General features: G+C 42.2%; 1 long non-coding RNA gene across 1 annotated transcript; it reads left to right on the top strand.

Moving 5' to 3' along the window:
• Positions 1-6001: 6001 nt before the first annotated feature.
• LOC140219631 (uncharacterized) lies at positions 6002-13242 on the top strand. Its single transcript, XR_011895911.1, has 3 exons — positions 6002-7270; positions 8326-8406; positions 11050-13242. It is a non-coding gene; the product is annotated as an uncharacterized lncRNA (long non-coding RNA).
• Positions 13243-16453: the final 3211 nt, after the last annotated feature.

A 16453-nucleotide genomic window follows, 5' to 3' on the forward strand; every position in this document is an offset into this window, starting at 1 on the left:
TCGCAATTAGTGTGTCAGCGCACCGACCTTATCCCTATCACGCAAAAATGTGGCTTATTGGAAAAATGGTATCATTTGAATGTGTCATACACTGATGAATGAATGAAGAAATGAATGAATGAATGGTGTTTTATTTCTTTTCACATTGAAAAAGGGGAGACAGGACTAAAAGCTGGCGTACAATTTCACGAGGGTCCCGCCCCCTTATACGTTTGACAGCAGAGCACTGCAAAAACATCCCAAAAAATGCAACACTTGCAGCAAAGTAATATTGGACACCAGTGCACTTTCATCAAAAAGAAAAATCTAGCATAAAATTGGAGAAAATATATACTTACTTATATACACATACAATTTCGCATTTATGCATATATACACACATGCAGATGCATACGATATGCACAAGCAATGCACACAGATCTACATACATGCATGGACAGGTGTGCTAACACGCACTCATGACTGTAATATGTGAATAAAATATATGAGATTCTAGTCTATTTGGCATAACTGACAAAATAGTCTTATTTCATTATTGGAGTTGCATGAAGAATCAAAATCTTCCAGGGCGAGTTGATTAAGTAGAATGGGTACTGTAAGTGTTAATGATTGTTTGTAGTAGTTGGTCCGAGGTGTGCGTACGTGCCATTCCTCTTTATGCATAGTATCATGGATGCTACGGTCAGCTTTTAATTTGGCCAGAGAAAACACAATAGATTTATTAGACTTCAAGTATGACCTGTAGCTAAAAATTAAACAATAGTTGTATAAAGAGAATACAGGCAAGATTTGATACTTCGAGAACAGATTTGTCGTAGAAAATAAACGAGGGACATTGGCAATGTATCGCACTGGTCTTTTATGGAGCAGTGCGATACATTACGCACTCATACATACACGCACTCATGACTGTAATATGTGAATAAAATATATGAGATCCTAGTCTATTTGGCATAATTGACAAAATAGTCTTATTTCCTTATTGGATTTGCATGAAGGATCAAAATCTTCCTGGGCGAGTTGATTAAGTAGAATGGGCACTGTAAGTGTTAATGATTGTTTGTAATAATCGGTCCGAGGTGTGCGTACGTGCCATTCCTCTTTATGCCTAGTATCATGGATGCTACGGTTAGCTTTTAAATAGCCCAGAGAAAACACAATAGATCTATTAGACTTCAAGTATGACCTGTAGCTAAAAATTAAACAATAGTTGTATAAAGAGAATACAGGCAAGATTTCAAACTTTGAGAACAGATTTGTCGTAGAAAATAAACGAGGGACATTGGCAATGTATCGCACTGCTCCTTTCTGGAGCAAATGCAATTTCCTAAGGCTCACTTTGCTAGTAGGGCCCCAAACGAGGTTACAATATTGCAGAACTGACAATACTAAAGTATTATAATGTAAAATTTTAATTTTAACAAGAAGAAAGGATTTCAATCGAAGAAAGGATTTCAATCGACCTATTATACCTACAACAGAAGATAGCTTTTTACTTACATGTTCCACGTGATCATTCCAACTTGTCTTTAGCGAATGTCACGGCTAAGACAGAGACCGTGTTAACAATCTCTAATTGATCCGTTTCTATTTTAATGTTTACTGTACTTCGTAACTTTTTGCCTTTTTGCACATCGACAACAACTTTTGTCTTGCTGGCATTTATTCGCAAGCAGTTTGCATCAGCCCAATCTTTAGATTCTCTTAACGCTTAGTTCCCCTGAAGCTGTAGTTCAGTTTCTGACGTAGCAGTGATAAACATTGCTGTTTGAGCAGCATAAGAAAGAAATTTTGCCCGTTTTGAACTTTGTGGCATATTGTTTACAAACATTATGAACAGGAGTGGTCGAAGGACGCTTCCCTGCGGCACTCCAACTATTATAGCCCGAAGACTGGACTTTTCCTTTCCAACTCTACATATTGTGCTCGATGCAATAAATAAGATTTAAAGAGCTCTAAGGCGATACCACGGATGCCATAAGCTAGCAGCTTAGCGCGTAAAATTTTATGATTTGCAAGATCGAATGCTCTGGAAAAATCTATATATATTCCCATAAGTAATATTTTATTGTTGAACGCTTGTAGAATGGTTTGTTTATGAATTAAAAGAGCCGCTTCTGCGGAGCAATGCTTCCTAAAGCCATGTCGGAAATCTCCTAACAAATTATTTTTGTCAAGATATGATGCTATTTTTGCGTGAATTATTTTTCAATGCCTTTCGAAAATACTGGCAGGATTGAAATAGGACGATAATTGCGTAGCAAATTTTTGTCACCTTTTTAAACGGAGGCTGCACTAGAGCAATTTGCATGTCTTTCGGAAATTGGCCAGACGATAGAATTAAGTGGTAAATGTGAGTAAGAACAGGACAAATGATGTCAGGGACATGCTTTATAGGTCAGTTTGAATACCATCTGTGTCCTGCGATTTGATATTTTTAACAGAGCTTATAAAAGAAAGAACCTCAGCACAATTCATAGGAGTGAAGAAAAATTATTTCGCACTCATGTTTTTAATGGGCAATGCAAGTATCACAATGACTACTCTGTAAATCACTACAGGGGTTAACTTGTTGGATAAAGAAATCGTTAAAAGCATCTGCTAGTGCTGCGCCAGATAGCTGTTTGCCTTGATGTAGAAAGCTAACGGAAATAATGTGAGGTTTACCAGGGCCTAGCAGAACGATCAAATTTCTTCCTGTGACATCGGATCGCGTAGGCACCGGTTTTGAAAATAAGTTTTGTAGATAGAAGTTTTTAGCTGTTCTCAGTTTACTTGTAAGTTTATTTCGGTACGACCTATATTCTTCCAAACTAGCTGGCTATTTATGTTTAATAAAATGGGCGTACAACGCATTCTTATGCTTAATCATGTTTAATAATTCATAAGTAACCGAAGGTTTACGAGCTTTTGAAGTTTTTTCTAACTTTTTTAGTCGAAAATGTGCATGGTATATTTTTTTAAATGTAATGATGAAAGCGGAATATGCACTTTCACTATTGTTTGAATTTAAAACGTTGTCCCGCTGCTGCGAATTAATGGAGCTGCGAAAATCTTCCAGAGAACATGCCGTTATGGATTCAACATAGCGAATTGGTGTGCTCTTTTTTACTAAACGGAAGGTACTGTTAATATAACAATACCTAAATGGTTGCTGATATCTATATAAATAATATCCGCTATTACGTCATCAAAGTGTTTGTGATGAAAATATCTAACAGTGTGGCAGTTCCCTGAGTAACACGTGTTGGCGCTACACTCTAAAAACTAGGAAGGGTATCGCAGGAGTGAAGCTGCCGGTTCACTCTTCAAAGCGTCGTTTTACTCTCGCAAAATGTCGAGGAGAGTGAAATGCATTGTTCACTCTGTCACCAAGGAGAGAGTGAAATGTGCTTTTCACTCTCCCCTTCAGAGAGAGAGAGTGAAAAGACTCTTGCGACAATAGAAAAGAGGGACTCTTGCGGCAATAGAAAACAAAACGTAGCGTAATCTTCTGCTTCAACTGTAGGTGGCTGGCCCCGAACATGGCAATGTATCATTCATGCACGCTGAGCAAAGAACACATCGTTTTGCTTCTAAGAGAACAGGCCGCCGCAGTTCAAAGGAACGCGTAGCGAGCGCTCTACTTTTTCACTCGGAGTGGCTCCACCGCGCGCGCGCGCGCTCAAGACCGCGGAACAACACAGCACCGGAGAAAGGTGATCCGTCCAGCGAGCAAAGGCCAGCCGAGGGAGATCGTGTGTCAGCCATCTCGCATCGCCACGAAAACACGACAGTCGTTCGTCATGCCTTGGATATAACAACAAATCCTCCACGGTAAGTGAATTCTAACTTAGGTGCACATTCTCCGTATATATCATGCTATCGCCAGGAAGCCGTCGCTGCGCTTAGCCGACGCGATTGACAAAGGACTAGGCATACGCGCTGTGTCTCTCGATGTCAATCGAAAAAGCCAGTCGTCGCGATAACTGCATGTGATTTTATCACTTTGCCGTTGTCCGTAAGAGCTTTAAAAATCGCAAAAGCTGCCAGAACTATGGTATGTTCAATAAGACGCCAGGCGAGAGGACGCCTAAAATGGTTAGTTCACCAGCCCGTGATTCCGAGCCTATGCGGAGCGTGATTAGCGTGCGTTTTGTGTGTTTGAATTTATTCAGTTTGGCAGTCTACTGTGTACGGAACGCTGTTGAACTACGGAATCACATAACAGAAGGCGTCATTTTGCTGACAGCATGCTTTTTTTTTTATAAATAAACCGCGCGCTTGACGGTGTCTCGCGCAGGGGGAATCTGCGACCACTGAAGGTACGTGCAGCACCAGTGCTAGTTAGAAGCTTTGCCGCAGGCATTCAGCTGCATGCTGCATGAGGTCAGTTGGGCGCGTTATCTTGAACTGACTGAAAACGCATGAGGAATCCATGTTTTATGCTGCAAAAAGTATAAACCCCATATAAGCGATCTTGCGCGCGGCAGCTACAAGCGACGCGACGGAGATGGCTGTCGCGTTCGCTCGTCGCCTACAAGTCGTACTCCGTGCGAGCGACGATTTTGAGCGACGCCTCCGCGGTGTTGCCGGCATGAGGGCTGCAGTCACGCGTGACGCGTGCTTTAGTAATTTACGTTGATGTATTTTACTATAAAAAGTAGCATAAAATATTTCCGGAGGTCTTGCAGTACGTTCTTATCCTTGCACGTATAAAAATTGAATCATTTGCTCGTTCCGCGCGACAATCGGTAGTATTTGAGCGATGTATGTACATCCAGCTCCGGCTTCGCGCTATTGGCTAGTCACTCATAGCACTTCTGGGCGACGAGCGACGATTTCTAGATTTCCAGAACCGAGCCATCTGTTCAAGCGACGGCCCGTTTTGTCGCTCGAAGCCGTCGCTCGTCGCCGTCGCGCACTAAATCGCTCTCACAGTGTTTATCCCTAAGACTGAACTGTTTTTGCTCATTTTGAAATGGTGTGATTATAGGTCTGGTTTTGTCTCCTGTTGCGGTTTTCTTGCACGGTGCGAAACTGAAAGGATGCTTATGTCTACGAACTCGGTGAATTGTCGAGCAGCTAGTTACGCATCGGCATCGAATATAACGGCTGCTGTTTGGAATTACAATTGCAGGGGCGCTTTGCATACGCTTATTGTTTTGGACATGCCTGTGCATTTGCTAATATGAGTTGGCGTGTCAGAGTTATGTCATATGAACAGCTAAATCAGCCTTCCTCTGGGGGTTACAAGCGTATTGTGTGCATTTTGCTATAGCATGGCAGATCAAGATGTGTTTATCGCTTGAATATATTTAGTAGAGAAATAAAATATCAAAATAAAATGTTGCTTTAATTCCGTGTTACCAGTCTGTCGTACACAGAACAATAGGTTGGTGTAATAAACTAATAACTGCGGTTTAACTGCAACTTTTGCATGCCTACAAGAATCTAAAATGCTAGATTTCAAACTGCAGCAGTAGTCGGGTCTGTCAAAAATGAACTCCACTGCGCACCTCATGCATGAAAATAAGTTCATGCCTTTTAGTAAGCTTAGATGCAGGCCGCAGTGAACTTGTTAGTACTGAAATGTGGGTAAGCTTGCCATAACAAGCCTTGTTGTCCTTTTTTATAGGCACATCCATATATCCATTGAGCTGAAGGACAATATTTTCATCCCCACTGAGCATCATGTTTGCAGCTATAATCCTCAAATTATGGCTTCAGCAGTGGCACAACCAGGGATGGTGCGGGGGGGGGGGGGGGCACACTGGGCACGTGCTTAGGATGTGTCACAAGTGGTGTTTGCGATACACCAGACTCATGACAGACCTATGACGTCTGAAGATGACCAATATTCTATTCATTAGCAGGAGTATTCTAACATTCATGAACAACAAGGATGAACTGTAGTTTATTTGTTTTTTTGCTTAAATCTAAAAATTGAAGTTAGTTTAGCAGTTGACTGTTGCAGTCATTTGGATGTTTTCCATGCATTTCACTAGGCAGACTAAGAGCTAAGACTTTTTTCTTGCCATGGCCTTGACTGTCTTGATGTTGTTTTGCACCATGCCCTTGTGTTGACTTTTGCATACGATATTTTTCAGGCACCCGCTTTATATAACGCAAGAAGGCAGCTGCAAGGACGCGAGGATGTGAAAGAGCCAGTGCAGCGCGACTTCACGTAGTGCAGAGGACCCAATGCCAAAAAATCAAAATACATTGACATGTTATTTGGACAAGAAAACTAGTATGTGGGTATATTGGGTGTACCATTTGACCAAATGTCAACAAAATCAAGATACAGTATGTTACACGAAGATGAAAATTCTGACGTGCTCCAGGCAGTCATCTTAACATGGTATATTTATGTAATGTCTCTGATTGGAAAGTCAAATCAAGTATGCTCTCTGGAGACAAACACATAGCAGCAAGTGTCATTGAAAAGTTAAAAATGTGTTTTAAGAAAGCTGATTAGTTCTGAGAAGTGACTGCTTTTTGTCTTGCCTCTCAACAGATATATCCATGTGATAAAAAAATAGTGATACAATGAAATTGCATATTTGCTTAGCGACATGATACATACTTGCAATGAGCACGGTGCCTGTGTTTACTATAAAAAGCAACAGCCCATGCTTGGTTAGGTTAGGCCCACTACAACATGCAGGCATGGGTGATTGGCGCTTTTTTTATTTCTGTGTCGTGAGGTTTATTGACGTGCGTATAGGTGCAGTGGCACGCAGTATGGCTAGTACAAAAAAAGGGGGGGGGGGGGGGCAGATATATGTAGCTCACTGTACACGACACAGGGCAAAGGAAATCCGTGTTCAGCAACTATGTTAAATGCCATGTACGTAAATTTTACAACGCTACTCGTTCGAAGCGCGCACAGGTGCATATTGAAGAAAAGTTTCCAGGGTAGATAATTTAGTTCGTAATTTACACTAATTTTGCTCTAACCACGAGACATAATAATTTGAATATACTGCACGGAAAAACCTAGAGCGAATTAAATTGTGTGTCAGCTTCGTGTGTATGCATATAGTCTTTCCTATGCATTAGGTTTTTTGCGTAATGCTTTAACAGTTGACAGCCTATCTTATGATGTGTACTCTGTTTACATTACAGTTGTTTATTAGTTTACTCGTTTGTTTTGCGACTGATGAAATGCCGGCATATATATATTTTCAACATTTGACATAACCCTGTATGTTTTGCAGGGACAACCCAGGACGTGCATTTCTCAGCACCCAGTCAACTGCCAAAGTGACTCAAACACAGGCCACCAGTAAGTGGACATCAGTTGCAATTCCACATTATGCAGTTGGCGGCTGCCTTGTACGGAGGCTTTTTTTTAATGAGATGGTGATGTCGTTCTAATGTACATTTTGACCACAAAGGTGCGATCATGTCTCACAGAGGCATATATATGGTTGCTATTCTCTGCGAGGGACGTGTTCTCGTGTTCGCGAAGCATTTGTGTTTGGCAGTATTGTCGCCCAATGAGTCGGATATAAACACTAACTCGCCACTCCCGGCAAGTAGTTGCGAGAAACGGATTATGACGCTGTAAAGTTATTTCATTAATTCGAAGGAAAGTTTTGCAGCAGGAAAAAAGGTTGCTATTCCAGGTAAACATGTCTTTTTCTCACAGGTTATGTAGCCAAACTGTGGATGCATGAAATTCGTGACTTATGAATAGATTTTAATTTATTCTTTAGTAATGCTTCTAAAAGAGACTAGAAATAGCATGTGACTACCTCTGCAATCAGCAGACCATACATTTACAGTCATAAGTGGCAGTTCCATGCAGTCTCGCACTTTATATAACCTTTCCTTTCAGCAACATTGGAACTGGTGGCTGTGTTTTCAGAAGGAGAAGTGCACTTGACACTGTATATGTATGTGTGAATTCGGTTTTCTTTGTATGTGTCGGCTCACTGACAAACAGTGCAAAAATCTGTTGTACCATGAGCCTGACGATGCCTTCTGCTGCTAGAAATGCGGCACTTCGTATTTTATAGTACTGCATGACATTTAAATCAAAGCTACCACATAAAATGATCAAGAAAACTAACCGCTGTTATAGCTGTTTTCCTCAAAGAACGCTTGTCCTTTATGGGCTGTGTTAATCTGAGCTCTCCACCGATGTTTCAGTAGTATTATCCCTTAGTGAGTGAGAGATTGGGGGCAATTAATCGTGTTAGTGTTTAAGTGGTGTCCTAATTATGTGCATTTGTTCCAACAAAGTTGTCTAGATTAGTTTATTGTGTAGTGTAAAGCTTATGAAACCATCAGCAACTACTGAGTTGCTAACACGCATATGGATTTGTCACTATACAGGTGGAACTCGGCTGTACCACTCCAGTGCTGCGGAAATTGCCTTCACCAGCGGCTTTGCAACAGCTGTTTCGCAGCATGTCGGTATGTGTTAATTTATAATTATGTTGGGATGGGCTAGTATTATGGACCACTGCTACACTGTATTGTGACAGATCCATATGATAAGGGATGTAATGGGCACAGCGAAAACCTTTGAATTTTTTACTATGGTACATAAACAGGCTCTCCTTTTCGTCACTGCAGCAGGAGAGAAGGGCATGCAGGCACTCCTGAATGTACATATATTTCAAAACATGAGAGAGACATATACACACACACACACACACACACACACACACACACACACACACACACACACACACACACACACACACACACACACACACACACACACACACACACACACACACACACACACGCACACACACACACACACACACACACACACACACACACACACAATTAAACTAAAGGCAGGGACGTTCCATCTTTCATCTTGAATTGAATTGTGCAGCGCAAAAATACAACACAGACCACAGAGAAGCACACATGTTAACAGGTTTGATACACACGTTAGTTTAACAGATTTGATACTTCAAGTGTGCTATTTTACACAAGGGGGAAGGGAAAGGGGAGAAAATCTGAAAAAAAAGTGGAGTGGAAAAAAAGGAATCGTGCCAAAAAGCATGAGAAGCATCGCGCAGCCAGGATCACCAGCAGGACAACCTTACGTATAGTTTGTTTCAATCAACTCAGATCACATGCAGCCATTACTGCAATCAAGTTGTTTCCTTACGTCATATGAGGGAATGATGTGGGCCCAAAAAACTGTTTAGAGCTGAAGGATTATGTTCCATTCTAGCCTCATTGCCTGCTTTTTTATCATATTGTTATCAGCTGCTTATGTTAGGGATAAAAAGTAAGAGTACGAACTGTTTCCCGATTCGCCATTCCACACAACATGTCTTTGTGACTATATGTACATGCAGATGATCCATAGTTGAAAAATATTCAGTACAGTAGAATCTCATTACAAGATGCACTTCGTTGTAAGAGACATCTGAAAATGGTTTGGCTGGTTTTCCGATGTTTGCCACGTTAACAATACTGTATACAAGAGACACCTTTGTTACTAAGGATGACTTTTTAAGTATTCACTACTTCGAAGGGACACAACCCAGACACATTCACTTTGTGCACCTTGTGTGCTCCGAAGGGCGTAAAGATCACGCAATCCTTACACAAGTCAATCGCGCATGTCTCTTTTAGCATGAACCAGAAAAGGAGGGCAACGAGGACAGTCCAGGGCAGAAAGTGTCGGCAGTTCAAGCTGACGAGCGTCTAAGAGCACCTCAAAGGTACTGCGAGCAACAAGGCTTGCAAAGTGAAGTGTTTAAATTCCAGAAGTTGGGAAGGAAGCTAACACAATCTACAGTCACTAAAAAGCTGTGAATGTCTTCTTTAAAGGGCCCCTAAACCACCGAGGTTGAAATTGAGCTGCGGTGTTGCAGTTCTACACAATGAGGCAATGAACAGGTAGCCACGAGAATTTTTCGAAACGGTGCAGTAATAGTGGAGCTACGTGTGCTTGATTATCGAAAAGTAATCCCCACTCATTTTACTCTTTCATCTGGTACACGCCATATGGACAGTATAGTCTTTTCCTTGCCTAGTACACCTCCAAATGTTACGGGAAAGGCCAACACCAACGAGCTCTGTTGCTGCCGCGCTGGCCCGTCGTCCTGCGAGGGGTGGCGCTAATACAACGGAACTGTATGGTGACTCGTGTTGAAGAGCCTCATAGGGAGACCCTTCTGTTGGCGTTTCTGTTCTTTGCCCCCATTGGCTGCCCACAATGGCATCGCGCGCAACGCGACGAGAAAGAAGGAGTGTGTGTATTTGCTTGCAGGCCTTGCCGGCAGTCGTACACTTTCGTTCGACCAATCGACAGCACCGGAAACTGGTGACATCATCAGAGACAGCCTGGTGACGTCAGGACAAACTGGGGAGTGCAGCATTTGTCCAGAGAGGCGCACGGGGTCATTTTCTTCATATTGTGGTGCTCCGGCAGTGCTACGCACTCTGGCATTTGCCTTCGTCGACCCGCCGTGGTTGCTCAGTGGCTATGGTGTTCGGCTGCTGAGCACGAGGTCGCGGGATCGAATCCCGGCCACGGCGGCCGCATTTCGATGGGGGCGAAATGCGAAAACACCCGTGTACTTAGATTTAGGTGCACGTTAAAGAACCCCAGGTGGTCGAAATTTCCGGAGTCCCACACTACGGCGTGCCTCATAATCAGAAAGTGGTTTTGGCACGTAAAACCCCATAATTATTTCATTAATGCCTTCGTCGATCGTGACGGCATTCTGATTTCGATACGCGTGTTTACATGAAATGTTCAAGAAATGTCGAGAAGTGGTTTAGGGGCCCTTTAAGCCACCCTGAGCATTTATTCCTTCAGATATATCAAAACATACTTTAGTGATGATGCATAATAAAGTGATCTAGTCTGGCTCCTCAGGGTCTCAAAATTTTTGGTTTCGAGAGACATGTTTCCCGTGCCTCTTGAATATCTTCTGATGAGGCTTTACTGTAATATACAAAAACAATTGTGTAACTCCTCCCGGTAACTTATGTGCAAAGCTTGTGGTTAAGTCTTGATGTCCGTACTTTTTAGAGCTATGTTTATTAATTCATGCTGTTCTTATTGGTTCTTCGATGCAGGAGACAATGCCTACGAAATTATTGGCCCTGATCATGAGAGCCCTCACGGGGCAAACAACATCTCTGTTGCAGAAGTGAGCCCGATACCACTTGGAAGTTACCATGACAGATGACACGGCAGCAATAGATACAGAGACTGCCATGTCTACTGCAGCTGCAACAGTGTACAAGGCAAGCAGCAGCGCGTCAGCATCAGCAGCAGTGTCAGAAGGAACCACACCAGGCCTGGTAGAGCAACATGTGTGCTATCACTGACTTTTTTTGTAGTGGATACAACTCATTTGCTCAACATACAAAAGCTTTTCACCACGACTGTGAGCCAGTGTTATTGTGCAACAAGTGCAAGACTAAGTTAGGTGTTATAACAGAGTACAAGTATCACTTTAATATATGCAAATGCAAACATATTACAGTTGTTGCCTCCCCAGCCAGCCCACATAGTGACAACAATGTGGAACACATGGTGGGACACACCTCTCCCCCATTACAAGATAGTAGAGACTGTCAGTGTTGTTGCTAGATTGACTGGTCTTTGTAGGCAACTAGAAGGACAACACAGGTGTCATAAGATTGTTGTTGATGTTGTTGTTGAAGAGGTAAAAAAGAAGTTTGATGCAGCTGAAGTGCCAACTGATATTGAGCAAATCAAAAGCAACCACCTGAGAAAGCAACACTATCGAAATTTGGGTATCTATGTGCCGCCAACTCTGGTAAGAATGGCATAGGACAGAAGTGTGATGAAAATCACACAGACACTGCTGTTGCATCACTGGCCACAGTGAGCAGCGACTTGTAGGGCAAGAGAGTCAACTGAAACTAACATTATGATATAGTGTCATGCTCCCATGTCACCACTTTTCAAGTTATTTTGCAAGATACAGCTCAACCTCCAGAAACGAGACTGCAACTTGTCTGTAAAAAAGCTTTCACAAAAAATTATTCACAACACTATTAACATAGCAGTATCTTTTTTTTTTGTGTCAGTTCGAGGTTCCTGGCTGTCCATTAATGCAAAAATTGAGGAAAAAAAGAACATGTGTCGTACTTACACCTTTTTAACAAGTACGAGGGGGACAGAGCTTTTCTAGTCATGCATCTTCATCATACTATCAAGTTTTTAAATGCCTTTTATAATTATTATTACCAGTTATATCTGAGTGCATTGTATGCATGTAGCAGGTGTAAAATCAAGTCAGTTGGATCAGATGCCTTATCTGCAAGCGAGCCCTATGTTCAAGAAATTTGAATTAAAATAGTTACGTTAGAGACGCAGTCTTTCAGCACTTTATTGCCTGTGGTTTAAGCATTGCTCAATACTTTTGTGGGTGGCCATTTCAACCGGCACAGCACTGCGCTTTGCCACAGTCACATTTGTCTTCAAAGCGGTGTTTACCATTTGTGTTGATCTGTTTGTGTATGCATAGAGCAAGTTTTTAATTTATATTTTTCTGCATTCTTGTGCTTGCACTAAGCTTGTATAAGGCAGTTACAAAATGTGCGTCACTATAACGAACTGTTCTGTTGAGCTTACACTTGCAAATAATCGTGTTCAGATGGCCGCACTTCTATGCGAGTGCACCGCTAGCTTTGTGTATGTTCTCATGTTTGCATAAAGCTTATATAAGCTAGTTAGAAAATGTATGTCACTAAGCATTGTGATATTCTTTAAAGAACTGCTTGGTTGGTTTTACACTTGTGAATTAGTATTGAGGCGGTGGTATTCCGATGTATGCCCACTGCTAGCTTTCTGTGTCCTCACGTGTTTGTATTAAGTTTCTACAAGGGAGTTACAGCGTGTACGTCACTAAGCGCTGTGATATTTTTTAAAGAACTGCTTTGTTGGTTTTGCACCTGTGAGTAATAGTACTCGGGTGGCACTAGTCATGTGTAGGTACAGAGGGACCATTTGTATACATTATGCTCATGTAAAGCAGTTACAAAGTGTATGTCACTAATTACTGTGATATTTGTTGAATTGCTGTGATGGTTTTACACATGTGAATAATAGTGGTCAGGACACAGTACTTGGGGTGTATAGTTGAATTTATACACTGCCAAGACATGGGCTGCATACGTACCAAAAGAAATGTATGTCATTATATTGTTGTGATTATTACTGTTTGGATTTTATTAAACTGTAATAAAATTGTTTCTTGTATCTATTGAGGTATGGCAATTTGTCATGCAACCAAACTGAGGACCTGAACTTGTGCATACAAATAAACAGCTAATTTAAGAGTATACTGCTCATATTCTGCTAAACTAGTTTAACAAATCTTGTACTACAATGCTGGAAAAATGACAGAGCTGACTCGGATGTACAGAAAAAGTTCTGCACTGGCTGAAGGACTGCCCCACACTGGAGTTCGTAATGTTGCGTTTATTGGAGTAGAACAGAAAGTGCACTTCTATTAAAAATGCGACAGTCGGTGCAGAAACATAAGGCAGACGAGCGGATGTGGCACATTTTTTTTCAGGGCCATCCATGCCTACTACTGCATTTCTATTCTTCCTGTGCTCTGCGTATAAGCCCCTGTTCAGCCAAGGTTTTCACTCCATGACAGTTATTCTACTGGGTTCGTAGCAATATTGAAGAAAACAATTCAATGGTTTTCAAGGACTTTCGAGGCCCCGACACAGTAACTTCAAGGACCTCGTGCAATGTGTGTAGTAGTTTGGACAGGCAATAATTTGTTCAAGAACACCGTTAACTTTAATGCAAACAAAAGAAAACAAAACAAATCGCATTTCAGTGATTTCAAGCATTTGAAAGACTGCTAATTTGCCTTTCACCGCCCACCACTAAACGCACACAAGGAAGCATTTCAAGAAAGAGCTCAAAGTTTTTCTGCAATAGCACAATTAACTACTTGAACCTGCAAAATTTGCAGTTTTTGAATACTGTTTGGTTTGACAGTGTATGTGATGTCATCTGTTGCCTCAGCTTTTTTCACCATCAAATAAGCAATAGTCATTCCTAATTTCTTTTTATTGTGTCTGTCGCTCTCAATTCACTCTTCACGGCTTCTCTTCGAATGCCTCAACTGTTGAGCTTCCTGCTTCTGCTCCTCCAAGCACATTTGTCGCCGGTTCCATGTGCATAAAACTGGTATCTGCAGCTCCTTTGTAATTTCAACTTTAAGGATGTCGCTTTCCTTCTATTACCTCCAGAGACAATTTTCTGTGACATGCGAAAGAGTGTCACAGAAGGGAAAAAAAGCGCTTGGCAATATCTGCTAAGTCTAGCCAAGTGTACAAGTTTAAGGACTTTCCAGTACTTCTAAAAATTCAAGGGTTTTCAATGCCTTGAAAATTGCACTTCAGAAATAAAGGATTTTCAAGGATCGCTACAAACCCTGGATTCTAGCACCTAAATAATTTTACAAGCTTATTTTGGCATGGAGTTAGGAAATTCACGCTTTCTAGCTAACGCTGCACTATCTCTGTACAGTGAAGCCACGAGAGCGCAACTATTTTGGAGTAAAGAAAAATACTGAAAGCTTTTAATACCACACTTCTTTTTTTCTAGGGAGCTTCGTATTGCCTAGTTAAGTTTACGAATGTGCCTGGTTTTGGCGGGCGTTTCTTCGACATTTTCTGGAAGAAGCAGATGTCTAGCCCCCGTATTCAGAAATGTATCTTAATACAAAGCTCATGCTTGACTTGATATAAACGACGCCTGGTGCGAACGTCCCCCAAGACGCTCACTGCCTTTCTTTTGGTGCGTTCACGACTTGCGTCGTTTAGATCAAGTCAAGCATGGGCTTCAAGTTATGATGCATTTCTGCATATGGGGGTAAGCGTGTGCAATTCCGGGCAACGCACTGTGCCATTGACACTGAGAGGAAACTGGGAAAACAGAGTTAACCACTTATGCTCCTAAACTTTCGCGTACCTGTGGTGTGCGTGTATCGTGGAAGAAGAAACAGCGCAAACACAAGGACGAAAAAAAGCATCAACCACACGAGCGCTTCGTGGTGTGGCATGTTTTTGCGTCGTCCTTGTGTTGCGCTGTTTCTTCTAAAATGCTCAACCAACTAGCCGGCAAGTCCATCCTGTGCATATATAAATTGAACACACGCATGAGTGTAGATGGTCTTCGAAGCTTTTAGAACGAGCACTGCCACAGGATACGAGCAGTGCACGCGTAACAAGTGGACACATTAGTCATTTAAACAAGCGTACCAATGCATTTGACGCGGCTATCGGCATAAGCAGTCTCCAAATGCTGGAATGCATGCGCTTCAAAACGCTAACGATCCGCTGCTAATGCAGGACAACAGCTCACAGCGGACTGAACCAAACTCTAAACTAATGCACTTGAAAAGAACGCCTACACGGCAGCGTGAGGCACGTCGAAATGCCTGGTACTGGCGTCGCAGTTGCTCACCAGTATACGCGCGAATTAAATTCACATACGTGGATGGTTGGCGCAATACTTTGTATCCGCGTATTTTGGAGAACATGGACTGGAGAAGCACTCGATCATGAGCTGAACGGCACATTTTTTATTTTCCTGCGGTGACGACAAGCCGTGAATAGTTCTCACGTTGTCGTCTACGTTGTCTTAATTCGTTAGTCGTAGCAAGGAATGGAAATGATGCGAACGCACACGTATTCCAGTACACAACAGCACAGCACACTGCAGAGAAACCCCACCCACCACAGCCGACTCATCAAATACGTTTGGTATATATATAACCTCTAAAAGAACACGACTGGGCGTGGCGGCGCTGTGGTGTAATGGTTATGATATGTGTTTTGAATTGTACAATGCGAGTGTACGCGGGTTCGAATTCACATGATGTATAGAGCATTGTGATTCTTGATAAGTATGTGATTCCCTTGACAATTGTATTCTAATTAGATTGTGTGACTCCTGATTGGGAAATTTGCGAAGATATTTGCAGATTAAGTGTCAATTCGCTTTTTTTTTCTCCTCAGTGGCGTTCGTGACGCATACGCATAGGCCGCTTCAGAGCAGTCACGCCTCACGGTAGGCAGCAAATAGCCAGGAAAAAATGACTTTAAAATCCTGCATAACTTTGCTCACGCCTATTCTGAAGGCCGCTTGGAATCGGGCCAGTGTCTCTGAGGAGCCGCCTAGGGAACAGTATATCAGCGGCCCTAATTTGATCTGATTTCCTGCCTGCATGCGTGACCAGGACTTGGCTAAGAGGGTATTGGGAAGAGTACTAGCACTCTGTTTGGGGGAGTAGAAGTACTCGGTCTGGCGGTATACTATTAACCCTGCGGGGAGAGTATAAGCACTCTGCGGAAGAGTACTAGCACTCCCTGTGGGAAGAGTATTATCACTCTGCGGAAGAGTACTAGCAATCCCTTGCGGTGGAGTAACAAAACTCTGTCAGGAGGAGTTGACCTACTCTCTCTCAAAGAGGGTCGA

The sequence above is a fragment of the Dermacentor andersoni genome, chromosome 7 (genome assembly GCF_023375885.2).
Source record: "Dermacentor andersoni chromosome 7, qqDerAnde1_hic_scaffold, whole genome shotgun sequence".
Taxonomy (NCBI): domain Eukaryota; kingdom Metazoa; phylum Arthropoda; class Arachnida; order Ixodida; family Ixodidae; genus Dermacentor; species Dermacentor andersoni.